General features: G+C 40.1%; 1 pseudogene; it reads right to left on the bottom strand.

Moving 5' to 3' along the window:
• Positions 1 to 809: 809 nt before the first annotated feature.
• Positions 810 to 5,075, bottom strand: LOC111319232 (uncharacterized; annotated as a pseudogene).
• Between the last annotated feature and the right edge of the window lie 7,687 nt (positions 5,076 to 12,762).

The following is a 12,762-nucleotide window of genomic DNA, read 5'->3' as shown; positions in this document are numbered from 1 at the left end:
CAAATTCTGAACACTGATACCTCTGGATAAATCATCAGCTACGTTTACCTCTCCAGGAATATGCCTCCACTGACCTGGCTCGGCATTACTTTGGATCTGCGAACGGTTTGAAGGCTCGTGATGGGCCTTTTATCCAGGCCAGGGTGATGGTGCTATCTGTGAAAAAGTAGACGGACTTGAATTGTATCCTAGACTCTTCTCGTATTGTTTTGGTGACTTGGGAGGCCAGGATCGCTGCTTGCAACTCCAGGCGCGGAACGGTCAGCTGTTTAAGGGGGGCTACTCGTGACTTAGCTGCAACCAATTTGATTTGGTACTTATCGCCATCTGTTCTTTACCGGATGTAAGCGCAGGCTCTAAAGGCACCTTGCGACGTATCTGAAAATATACGCAGCATCGGCGATTCAGTTGCCTTCGCACAACATACACTTCTTTGAAAGGTAACCTTTTGAGCTTCTTCAAGTAATTAAACAGTTCGATCCACTTGCCACGGACTGCAGCCGGAGACTCCTCGTCCCAGTCAACTCCAATTTGCCAAAGTTCTTACATCCCAATCTTGGTCTTTATAAGGAATGCGGCGGCGAATCCAGTAGGGTCATAAACTCGGCCAACTTGACTTAGTAATAATCTGTTCGTTAACTTGACTTCAGGATGTTGCTTTTCGGCTTTTATGCTTCGGTTAATCAAGTCAAAGTTCACATTAAACGATAACGTGTCTGCTTCGTTGTTCCATGTAATGCCCAGAACATTTTCTTCAACTGCTCCTTGAAACATCGTCACTTCCTTCTTCTCATTCTGGCTTTGGTCTCTCAGGGTTTTGTTGGAGATCCATTTCCTTTGAATTTGAAACCACACTTCTCTAACACATTGTCTACTTCCTCAGTTTGTTGCATTGCTTCTTTCACTGTGTCAACGGAGTCACAAATATCATCCATGTTAGCGTTTTTCAAAATGACCTCGGCTGCTTTGGGGTGGCGGCTCTTGCTCTCTTGGGCAGTTTTCCTCAATGCTATCTGTGCCATTGCTGGGGCTGGCTTGTCACCGAAAGTAAGTACAGTTTTGACGTACACATCTGGTTGGTGAGAGGTTTCTAAATTTCTCCACAACAATCGATGAACTTGATGATCTTGTTCGGGTATCAGGATGCGATGGTACATCTTTGATATGTCTCCAACCAGCTCAACTTCCTTTTCTCTGAAACGCAGGACCACACCAAACAGACTGTTTAGTAAGTCCGGACCCTTCATCCTATAATCATTAAGCTTGTGTATTTGAAACACATAGGACGAGTTAAAAACAATGCGCAATGGCGTGCTTTTCTTTTCTGGTCTGACTACTGCATGATACGGTATGTAGTGTACGGGACCCTGGTAACTCTTCAACTCATCTTTCGATAACTTTCGGCAGAAATTCAGCTCCACAGTTCCTTAATTTGCTCGTCATACGCTTTTACTTGATCAGGGTTCAGCTGAAGGCGACGTTCGGTTGCTGCTAACCGTTTCAGTGCTAGCAAATAGTTATCTGGAAGAAGATTAGGATCCCTTTTCCAAAGGTACGGAATCATCCACTGTTGGCCAATTTTCCGACAGGACTGGCTGATGACTTCTGCCTCTTCTCTTTCTACCTGGCTTAATTTGTCGGCTTCGCAGACGCATGGCTTATTCACCTCGACGCCCATGGACTCTGTTTTCCAAAAATCAGACAAGTCAACATGTATGGCTTCCTGGACAAACAAGATGCGATTCGCTGGCTGAAGAATTCCTGGTGATCCTCCAAACACCACCCATCCCAGTGGTGTTTGCCTTGCTACATGCAATTCCCACGAGGATACCAATCGGTCCTCTTCCACGTCTGAATTTCTTGTTCGACAGTCGCAGGAGCTCGGTGATCTGTGAGGCTGGAACTGGGGTCATTTCATCACTGATACTCGGAATTCCGATGGCTTTTATCGAATGCTTCTTGCGGTCATCCGCAGAGCTGACTGGTACCCGGTACTCTTTTGTTCTTATGGTTTCTTCTTCGCCACCAACTTTTGCTATTAGTTAGATTAAGCACCGCGAAAACGGCGAACGCTGAACGTCGACTAGCCGTTTGTCGTTTGCCGTTGCGTCCGCGATGTTCGTCTGTTTAAGCTTCCCGGTCGCCATTCACTGAGACTAAAAATAATGGATACAAAGAAGTAATGTATTTTCCGGTTGAATTTGAACTCTATTAGCTTTACAAGCAGTTCATATAAAAGTAAGATGATAAACGAAGCCTAGCTATAAAAGTAAGCGATGAAAATGTAGAAATAGTCGTTATAAAATGGGCTGCAAATACTCACGTTTTCGCGTTCCATACCAACGAGAAAAATGTCCTCCTCGAGTAGAAACGGCTGCCGGCAAACGGGAAACGCGTGCAATGTGAGGTCACGTGACCCTCTCTGCCGTTAGCGGGTAAAATAGGTGGTGCCTAATCTCTCTAATGTCACATAGATGTCCCTTCCTTTGAGCCTTAGTAGCTCGGCGGTGTCAGAACGGATAAGGCTCACTTAGGCACCTCTGTCGAGGGGGATGTTTCCATTCTTCTGGTTTCCATTCTGGCCGTAAATGATAGCCGACAGGACGGGGAGGAGAGCACATTCACCGGCTGTGACCGCTGCCATTCCTATTCTGATCACAGGCAGCCCAAGCTCACTACTAGAAAAGCGGACGTGACTCTTACCGTGTTGCGCAACGTTTTATAATTATAAAGATTTGTATGGGATGTTATCGGTTTGCCTTAAAAGAGAGAGAAAAATGCTTCGATTCACAATTGATCGACCAATCAACATCGAATGGAAATGTGTGATTAAAACAATGCGGTCTTGACAAAACCTCTCAAAGGGACCAGGGGAGCTAACTGGTTTGCTTTTCGACTGCAGGCCGCTGGCTACCCTTGCCGGGCTTATTTTTGTTACCCGACATACTGTGCGATTGACGAACGGGCCCACAAATGCTTCAAGCAGCCAAATTCGAAATTGGAAAGCCGATCGATCTGGAGATAAAAGTATCGATAGTGAAAGATTTGTGGGAGGAATTGTAAATCGAGTGAATGGAAATGGAACTGCAACATCTCTGCTTTGATTTTCTGGAAGAATTGAGACTGGTGGTAATTTTTTGGCGGAATTATTCGCTTCGGGCGACGGACGCTTCTAAAATTGATTTCCGGCCTTGTCTTTCTTTTAGCAGTTGAACACCAACATAGCGCTAACTCGCCGTAAACGCTTCAAAATGGCCTGAGACGCTAGGAATCAACAAAGAAAACAACAAGGCAATAAGGTAAGCGCATTTTATTTCAAAACAAGGCATTTTTTCTCTCTTTTAAGGCAAACCGATAACATCCCATACAAACCTTTATAAATATTAAACGTTGCGCAACACGGTAAGAGTCACGTTCGCTTTTCTAGTAGTGAGCTTGGGCTGCCTGTGTTCTGATCGTTTTGTTTTTGCGCAGGAGCGGATGGTGAAAGTGTTCGCACTGCGTTCCGTTTTCTTGTTTCGTGCAGCGTGGTCTTCGGCTACAGTTTTCTTTCCTGTGTTCTCTTCCGGCCCTTTTAAGACACCCAAAGCATACATGGTTCTCTTTGGCCATCTTGAGTCGTTCATCGATGTTTAGAGAAGCGAACTTCGGACATTGATCTGGCCAGTGGGTGGAGTTTCGACACATCCAACATTTGTGCCAAGTTGCGTTACTCCTGTCGCTTGTATCTCCTATGAAATGATTAACGAAACGATGGGAACTTGAACCGGTTCTCAATGGCGCTGTTGCGCGCATTCGTGACTTCATTTCTGCCGTCATCCAATCCATGAGCCCTTGCAATGTCGCTTTCTATCCATCTCGTTCCAAGTCTCTCGACCACACTTCCCTATCATCTGCGCACATCTTCTGCTCAATAATTGACAGCATGTGACAGTTATTCATAGCGTTGGGAACGCCTACTTCCTTAAGAGTATTAAAACACTGCTTAACTAAGTGGACTAGATCGCAACACCTAGCTTCTTCTCCGTTTTCCAGCGCACGGAACTTAACGACATCTTGCTTGATGGTGTCTGTGACGAACCGTGGATCGCCATAAATGGAATCTTAATATTCCCATGCGGTGTCATAATCAGTGCCAATTCCTTTAATTAAATCTAGAGGCTTCGCTTCAAGACATGTACGTAAAAAGGTGATCGCGTCTCGTTTGGTATACCGCGCTTCGATCGCGTGTTTGAAATCGGCTTTAAAGATTGCGTATTCTCGCACGCCTCCAACAAATTTTGGTAATTTCGGCTTTACCATTTTAAAACCACATGCGTTACATTGATAGATGATGATAGATGATAGATAGTTTATTAATAACCGATTTGCAACCAAAAGTTGAATTATACGATTATTTACAAGTTTCAAACATTGATAATTACGTTCAATAGACTAAATGTATTAAAACAGCAATAAGGATACTAAATATATGTTCTAAAAAAAAAAAACCGTTGTATAAAACCGTTCAAGCCTTAAGGGCTTTGAGGGTCGGTATTGTTTAGGCCAGGATTCGGGACGTGAACATTGCCATTGACGCCTTTGTCACTTTTACCGGGTTTTTGTTTGACGTTTTCTTGCTCATTGTTTACGGTAATCTGTTCGTTATCATTTGAACTGTCACCAGAAACCACATTCACTTCAGATTGTATGCTTGAAATTCTGATCATGTTTGACGGATTACTAACAGATTTCTCTTTATCTGTGTCATTCTCCAAGATTTGTTTCTCTTGGCCAACTAAACTTTCCAAATACATCTTAGCTCGCATTACATTGTTCATGAAAGAACCCTGACAATCATCCATCCACATTCCAGCTTCTCCAAAATCCGTGTCATTATATATAAGCTTCGTGTAATCTTCATTCTTAACTACCAGGTCATTGAACGCGACTTCAACTTTATTTAAGGCGTCTCTTACCTCCGATTCTGGCCTTTTGACCTCCACTAGGTTGACCAGCCAGTTGCCCCTTCTTGTGGAGGCTCCCTTAGCGTTCCTGTGGGATTTCTTCAAGGCTTTAACTTCCTCCTCGGTCATTATCAGGCTAAGCGTCTCACACCACTTATCCTCCAGTCCACGTGTCAGTTGGCAATTAAATGTAGAAATCGAATGTTATGGATCGTGGAGGAAAGTGGCCCGCGAGTAATTGATTGGACACGGAATCGTATAATCCTTTTAATTGGTTTTTATTCGATCTACAAAAACTAATACATTTTTTCTGAGCGATCTAACAGAAAGCGATTCCTGACAATTTCATGCTTGAAAACGAAATGATGATACTAAAATTCCAACTGATTACAAACACACTACTCACTTCTGTGGCGCAATCCAATTAAAACTCCACTACTAAGAAACAGGTTAGCAAAATTCTCTCAGGACACTTCAGGTAGCGAGGTAGAAAGAGGACTGATCGCTCTCGAGCGCGTGTGGCAAAAATGTCACATTAACTCAAAGGTCAGCCTTAAGCGATTACGCACCGGGCTGTAAATCACGTGGTAAATTACTAATTAAATGTCAACAAACGGATTAATAAATGAAATTATTATTGGCTTTTCATCAACGAGACAGGTACAAATTTATAAACAATGTTCAAATCAAAGTGTAAATATGGCAAATATATTTATTCTACGGTTTGTATCCGTCCTCGGCCGCCTCAAACTTCGACTGGAGAGGAGTCCTTGCACAAAGAAAACAAAAAAGAGGCCTAAAGAAGAGAGAAATCGCATCATTTTTTTTGGAAAAAGAAGTCCTAGCATTCCTCTCCACGCTGGCATCCAAATTGCGAACAAAGAAGTCGCTATCAAATCTAAATTTGTCGTACAGAAGGTTAAAAACCAAAATTTCCTTTAAATAACCAAGTACCGGCCTTGATACAAAAACATAGGCAATCGCCTCGAGTCGTATGGAATCATGAATAAACCTACCAGAGGGAACTCATTTTAGGGATAAGGGTATTCCTTAAGCTGTTTTGCTTTTCAGCAGTTTCTTCAGCTTTACCCTTTTTGTTGCGGGTTTTTCTATCGCCAACTTTGCCCATCACGCAACGTTCAACAAAGCGAGATAGGTGTACATGACTGCTATGCGATACTCTTCTCGAGAAACATTGATCCATAGTCATTGACGCCAGGGGGTCCCGTCTTCCCATTGGTTCGCGGTTTCAGGAGACGAGATAATCTCCTGGTGTGTCGCTAGTTGTTTACAAACCTTTTGGAGCTAAGATCCCGCATTTGATTTCGAGAGGAATACATCCACTTTGTGAATTTATAGGGTATGTAGATTTGACTGATTTTCGTGAAATTTTGCCCAAATATTCCAGGAATAATGACAAACGAAAGTTTGTCAGGAAATTTTGATGTTTGAAATATTTTTCACGAGGTGTCCATTCGTGCAACACGTTTCGCATATTTTACGCTACTCTAACTTTAAATGCGGATCTCTAGACAACCAATCAGAATATCGGAAAAGCCTGACACACTTTTGTTGATTGATGCCTTGTGAATAGGACTGTGCAGCCATTTTTCTCGTGCCGTGGGATTCGATACCCGATAAATTAATATATTTCAACCGATGACCCTCGGTCGTTTCACACTTTACCGACTTCTGACACTCCCTGAATGAAAAAATTGCCTAAATTATAGTTTTATCATAGACTGCATTTATAAAGCTTTCTTTTGATGTACGGTTTGTCAGGGTTTTCTTGAAACTAGCGCGCGTCCTAATTTTTCCCGAAGGAAGTAATGAAAACCGTGACATGGAAGGACGGAAAATGCGTGCACTATAAGTACCTTCCGTAGTACCCATACAAAGCCTTAGAAAAGTTTTCTAAGGCTTTGTATGGGGCAACGGGAGGTACTTACAGTGCATACATTTTCCGTTTTGTCATGTGGTCGACAATTAGATTAAGTTACAAACTGGAAATAATTAAATTAATGTACAATGCATACAAAAATATATTACCTGACAGTTTATGAGGAAATATTTTTAGTAAACGAGACAACTATTACTCACTGAGAGGGCATGAGGTAGGAGCTATCCGCAGACACAAAAGCAGATTTATGAAAGATTCCTATCGAGGGCCTATATTATGGAATCTGGTAAACTTCAATAAAAAAATAACTAATGTAGGCTTCAAGGAATCAAAGAAACGGCTTACTGCCAGGGATTATTTCAAATATTTTATCTTTCACGCCACAGCAATCTCCACGTCGAGACACAGAGTCGGCGACTATGTGTACTTTTAAGTTTTTAAGTTTTTTTAGTTAGATTTTATTAAACATTTACATGTATATATTTTGTGACGTAGTTAGTATACGCGACCCCACAAGCTTGTGAGTTTTACATCTTATCGTGTGTAAATAAAGGTTTTATGTTATGTTATGTTTATGACACCCACGAAGGTGGGAAGTAACCTTAAGACTGCAAATGGCTACTGCTGTCGCATCCCACATATGTATGAGTTTTGCTTGTTCCACAAGGGAAAGGTGACTCAAGAATGCAGTGACTAGTTGACACTTAACCACTAACAATAATAATAATAATAATAATAATAATAATAAGAATAATAATAAGAATAATAATAATGGAAACTTTATTTGCGTTTTGGAATGTACAATTATAAATCTCACTACGTATAGGCAATTTACAAATGCTGCTTGAGACTGGATTATTCAGCACACAAACACACACACAAACAAGAAAACAAAAATAAAACAAAACAAATCAAAACAAAACAAAACAACAAAAAAATCAAAATTGCATTTAATCTGAGTTGTCCCAATTCCTATTTCTACAACAGATGTAATATGTTGCTCTAATGGCTATATTTATCATTTTCTTGATTATGTAAAATTGCTGCTTTTTGTAAATGCCTATGTCATACATCATGTCTAAGAAGGTGGAGAATTCATCGGAGAAAACGCCAAGGGAGCTCATGGAGAGATTTACAAATTTTAAACATCTGAAAGTTCTACTCATTTCGTCAATCAAGTTTTTTTTTACGCACTCCATTGTTGTTCAGGTTAGATTCGAAACCAACTGTTAATTCTAGAACATAAGGACACTTGGACTGGATTAGGAAAAGAAGATCTGAACGATAATTTTCACCAGTTACTATTGAGGGATTCAGAAAACCATTAACACTCTGCATAGGGTGAGGAGTGAACATTCATTATAGGTTGAAATGACTTGACAATGAAGTTAAGGATTGAGTCGTGTCTCCAGTTAAAGCGATTAAGGCATTGTTGATAACCAGCGACAACATGAAGGAGCGATTCAGGATTTAATTAAGGCAGAAGGAGCAATCAGGACTTTGTGATAATCTCCATCCTACCATTTTCTTAGGTGTAGGAAGAGAGTTCTTGGTGTAGCGGATGGTAAAATTGTATATGTTCTTCGGTAGATGAGACTGGGCCACGGACCAAATAGAATTTGCAGATGACAAGGAATACTTGATGACATTTGAGGAGAAGAAATCTTGAGATGTTAGGTGGTGTTGCAGTTTATCCTCTCGATTTAAACGGAAATCCTTAAGAACTTCCCTAGTGGATTTGTACACATCATGTTGAATATTAGTGTGATAGCTTGACGATTTCCAGAGAGCTTTTAAGGAATCATATGGTGACTCCTTTAATGAATTTCGGAGAACTGGCTGGCACTGAGTAAATAATGATAATAATAATAATAATAACAACAATGATAACAACAGCAACAATATTAATAATGATAACTTGTAGCGGCTAGCTCAAGAACCTCAGTGTTCCTCTGTCGGTCTATTCTCTGGGTTTCAGTACATAATGATCAAACCAGGCTTCTTTCAATTCGAACTTTGACTTTGCCAGATAATTATAAATTATTTTCTTATTTTATTGCGACTCCGTTTTTGTGAGAGTGACAGACAACAAGGTATTACTCGTTGAGGGTTATTCCGCCTTACCGCCGTTCCACCGTTCACTGTTGGTAAACTCGGAGTATCGTATTTCGGACTTTGCTCGCTTAATTCCCAAATTTAGCGGCTATTTTTAACAGTTGTCGCTGATTGAAATGGTTAAATGTTCTCTTTTCGAATGAATAAGATTTTTCTTCAAGGTTTTCACTATGTGCAGACCACACTTACTTAGATATTTCTGAGAGGAAAAGTCTTTTTTCAATTTCGTGCCGGAGACGCCACTGTGAAATTATTTTGAGACTTTTATCATCTTTTATGGTGTCACGGCGAAAACCAAGAAAAATATATACATCTTCGGATCTACTAGGCACAATTCGCTGATTCGAACGGTAAAATACTATCACTTCAAAGAGGAAACTTTTTCCGTTAAGTTTCCATGATGCGACGATCACCTTTTAAAGGCCCATTTTCATCCGAGATCCTTTGCAGTCGTTTGTTTTTGTTTTGGAGTCGCGCTAATGTTAAATGGCGAACTCCGATAGTCATTCACAAACACTATTAAAAAGAAAAACAAAGATTTGGTGTAGAACACAGTAAACAAATTTGCAGCTAAATATTTGAGACTGAAAAATCATAAATCGAGTCTGTGTATAAAACTTGTACAAAGCTTACTTGATGTTGAAGGAAATTGTTCGGCTTCAACACTAAATAAAATATAAACAAATAACCAATACTGGCCAAAACGGAATTACTTTACGCATTTCAATTATAGAATAATGACTTGTACAAATGAGATCGCTTAAATACATATCTCAAGATCTCCAGTAAAAATCAGTCAAATAATTATTCTCACCTCGAAAAAATCTCTCCGGAGTCTCTAGTTCCATCGTAGAAACAATGCGATAACATTTCTGCAAAAGCACTGTTTGTAGTGTTACCGAAACCCATTGTTGTTTTCCTTGCCCTCCATAAATCATACACAGACTCTCGAAGTCGAATAACCTTTGCCGATCCGGGCAGACTCGGCCTTCCTCTAGACCGCTTCTTCGGCGTCATCAACTTTTCAAATGACGTTTTTCACCGTCATACATGTAAGGATTAAAAACTATTTACTGATATGGATACTAGGATAGTTTGTTGTTCGCACATGATTCAAGATGGAACTTTGAAAGCCCTAATTAGTAAGATGGAAGAAGATATCAAAGCGATTCCACAACTACGAGGAAAATAGCGTATTTTTCATATATGAAAAATGATCCGGGCGCACAAGGCATCTCGGTTGAAAATGGACCTCTAAGACATTTCTGAGACGCCATCGTGAAATAATCTCGAGATGTTTATTATTTTCTAAAGTAGTCCGAAACAAATAACTAGCATCGAGAAACCGTATGATCACGTGCTAATTCCGAGTGTCATTCGCCATGCGGCATTGTGCTTCCATTTGTTTCTCAGTGTTTGGAAACCCTGATGAAACACTCGCAGTCGTTTTTGATAGATTACTTCAAGGCCGCTCGAGAAGTAACGAACAAAACAATACGTGGATGATTTTTCTTTTCTCCTTTTCTTTCTGTTTTTTTTTTTTTTTTTTATTTACTAGAAGATCTCTTTACGGAAGTACATTGACCATAACCGAAAGCAAAAGTTAAAAAAACTCGATTGCAACTATCATTCATTGAAGGAAATCATGGCTATAATTAAGAGGTTATAGTAACTACAAATGAAATCGAGCACTTTGAATCGGTGAATTCTGCTTTGAGTGTTAACTCAGAGCATCAGTCAGCGAATATGTCTCGGTTCGGGCGAGTCAAGCGCGTTCCATTCTCAGCAACATCCTTTCACTGAGCCTAAACACACGGTAATGCCATTGATTATTTGAAGATTGTCTGTGACCCAATTGCGTTTATAATCACTATCGAACATGACAATTAAGAGCATAGGAATTTTTACTTTTAAAATTTACGTCTCACCCCGCCTAAATCGAATCAATGAGTCTTGCCGTCGCTTCCGCTTTTCGCTACGATGTGATTCCTTATTGATATGATATCTTTGAATGCGTTCGAAGTTTCCTCACCAACTGCAGTTTGCTGGATCACTGAACTCACCTGTTACGAGAGTTGGCGCGACTGATATGAAGAATGGGAAGTAAAATCCAAAAAGCCTCATTCTTGTTGCTCCTTGACTTTGTGTTATGGCGAGAATCGTAACAAACCGAAAATAATTATTTTACCCATATCATTTTCCGAGAAACATAAATAACCAGCTTGAACGGGTGCCTAGTTCTCGGAATTCCTCGCTTGACTGACAAGAGGAAAGCGAATCATCTGCAGAGGAAAACTCAGAAGAGAGTTTCTTTGTTATATAAAGGCACGATATTTATAGTAATTGATAACAGAAAAAATATAAGATTTAAGCGCCATGTACAACCGCCATTGTTATTGTTATACTTTCTCTCACACACCGAACGGATACGCATCGCCAGAAATCTTGAACCAAGTTTTTCATGTTAATTATATGAACATGTCTCTTTTATGGGCTAAGCCGCTGTCATTTCTGCCCTGGTGCGGGCTCCTTGTCATGAGACACAAACAGTATCGTATTTAAAGTAAAATAGCAACCGGTGAGCAAATCTATCGTGTTTTATTATGAAGTAAGTAGAAAACACAAGAAATTATCTTTCCAATTAGGGATTTTGCGAGAGATTTGAAATTGTCAGCATATCTATTATTCTTTAATTGTTTTAAAAATTGCACAATAAACGACTCAGTTGAATAGGTTCAAACTATCCAAATTAATCCTTAACTGAACATTTTTATAAAATTAGAGAATAATGGCTTGAATGAGCAACGCCCAATAACAACTGACTAACTGTAAAGTCAATTAGTAAGAGAAATACATGCTCCTCCAAATTTGGAAATAATTGGATGAAAAAACAACTGGGGACAGCTAAGATTGGACGTGGCCGGAGTCCAATTCAGCTGTCAGGAGAATTTATTTTGACAGGATGAAGTCCTATTACACGTACGAATTGTACTTCACTCGCCCTCTTACCATTACACATCTGTGCTCGACTCGCACATTATATGTACCCTTATTAGTGAAATGGGATAATAAAAGAAGAAAGCTAATGATCAAATTACTAAATATAGACAGGAAAATGAATGTATTTGTACACTTTCGTAAAATATTCAGAGAAAGGCATCGAAATGATTCGTAACAATTAAGAGCTCTACTATTCACTAGATACGCATCTCCCGAAGAGCCTTTTTAACTGCAATTTTAGTCTACACTTTTTCTTGAGAATTGAGAGGATTCCTATGATTACCAACAGACCAACGACCACCGTTACAGCAATTTTCCAGCCATTGAAACTTGAGGCCCCTTAAAACAAGGAAGTAAATATGAGATAAGTTAATTGTAGTTAAGGGAACGACTCATAACGGATTAAAGTCTTAGCATTTATACTCACTTCAAGAGATCACTTTCAATCTTGTATTTCCTCGGTTCTTCATTGACTTGGCGTGAAAGATTTTGCAGTCCCGGTCTTTCTGTAAACTAGGCTTCATTCTAATCAAGGGTAGAGGCATATGGCGATTCTTTTCCTACCGCGAAGGCCATGTTTTCAAATTCGCCAAAAGGGTAGCACTTGTGCCTGCAATCGGCAAAACCAAATTTATTTTTCTATTAGAAGGGGCTGAAGGTGTGTGTGTGTGTGTGTGTGTGTGTGTGTGTGTGTGTGTTTGTGTGTGTGTGTGCGTGTGTGTGGGTATGTGCGTATGTGTGTGTATGAGAGAGAGAGAGAGAGAGAGAGAGAGAGAGAGAGAGAGAGAGAGAGAGAGAGAG

This window comes from Stylophora pistillata, chromosome 7 (genome assembly GCF_964205215.1).
Source record: "Stylophora pistillata chromosome 7, jaStyPist1.2, whole genome shotgun sequence".
In the NCBI taxonomy this organism is placed as follows: Eukaryota; Metazoa; Cnidaria; class Anthozoa; order Scleractinia; family Pocilloporidae; genus Stylophora; species Stylophora pistillata.
Note: the sequence above shows the minus strand (reverse complement) of the source record. Positions and strands in the feature narration are given on the sequence as shown.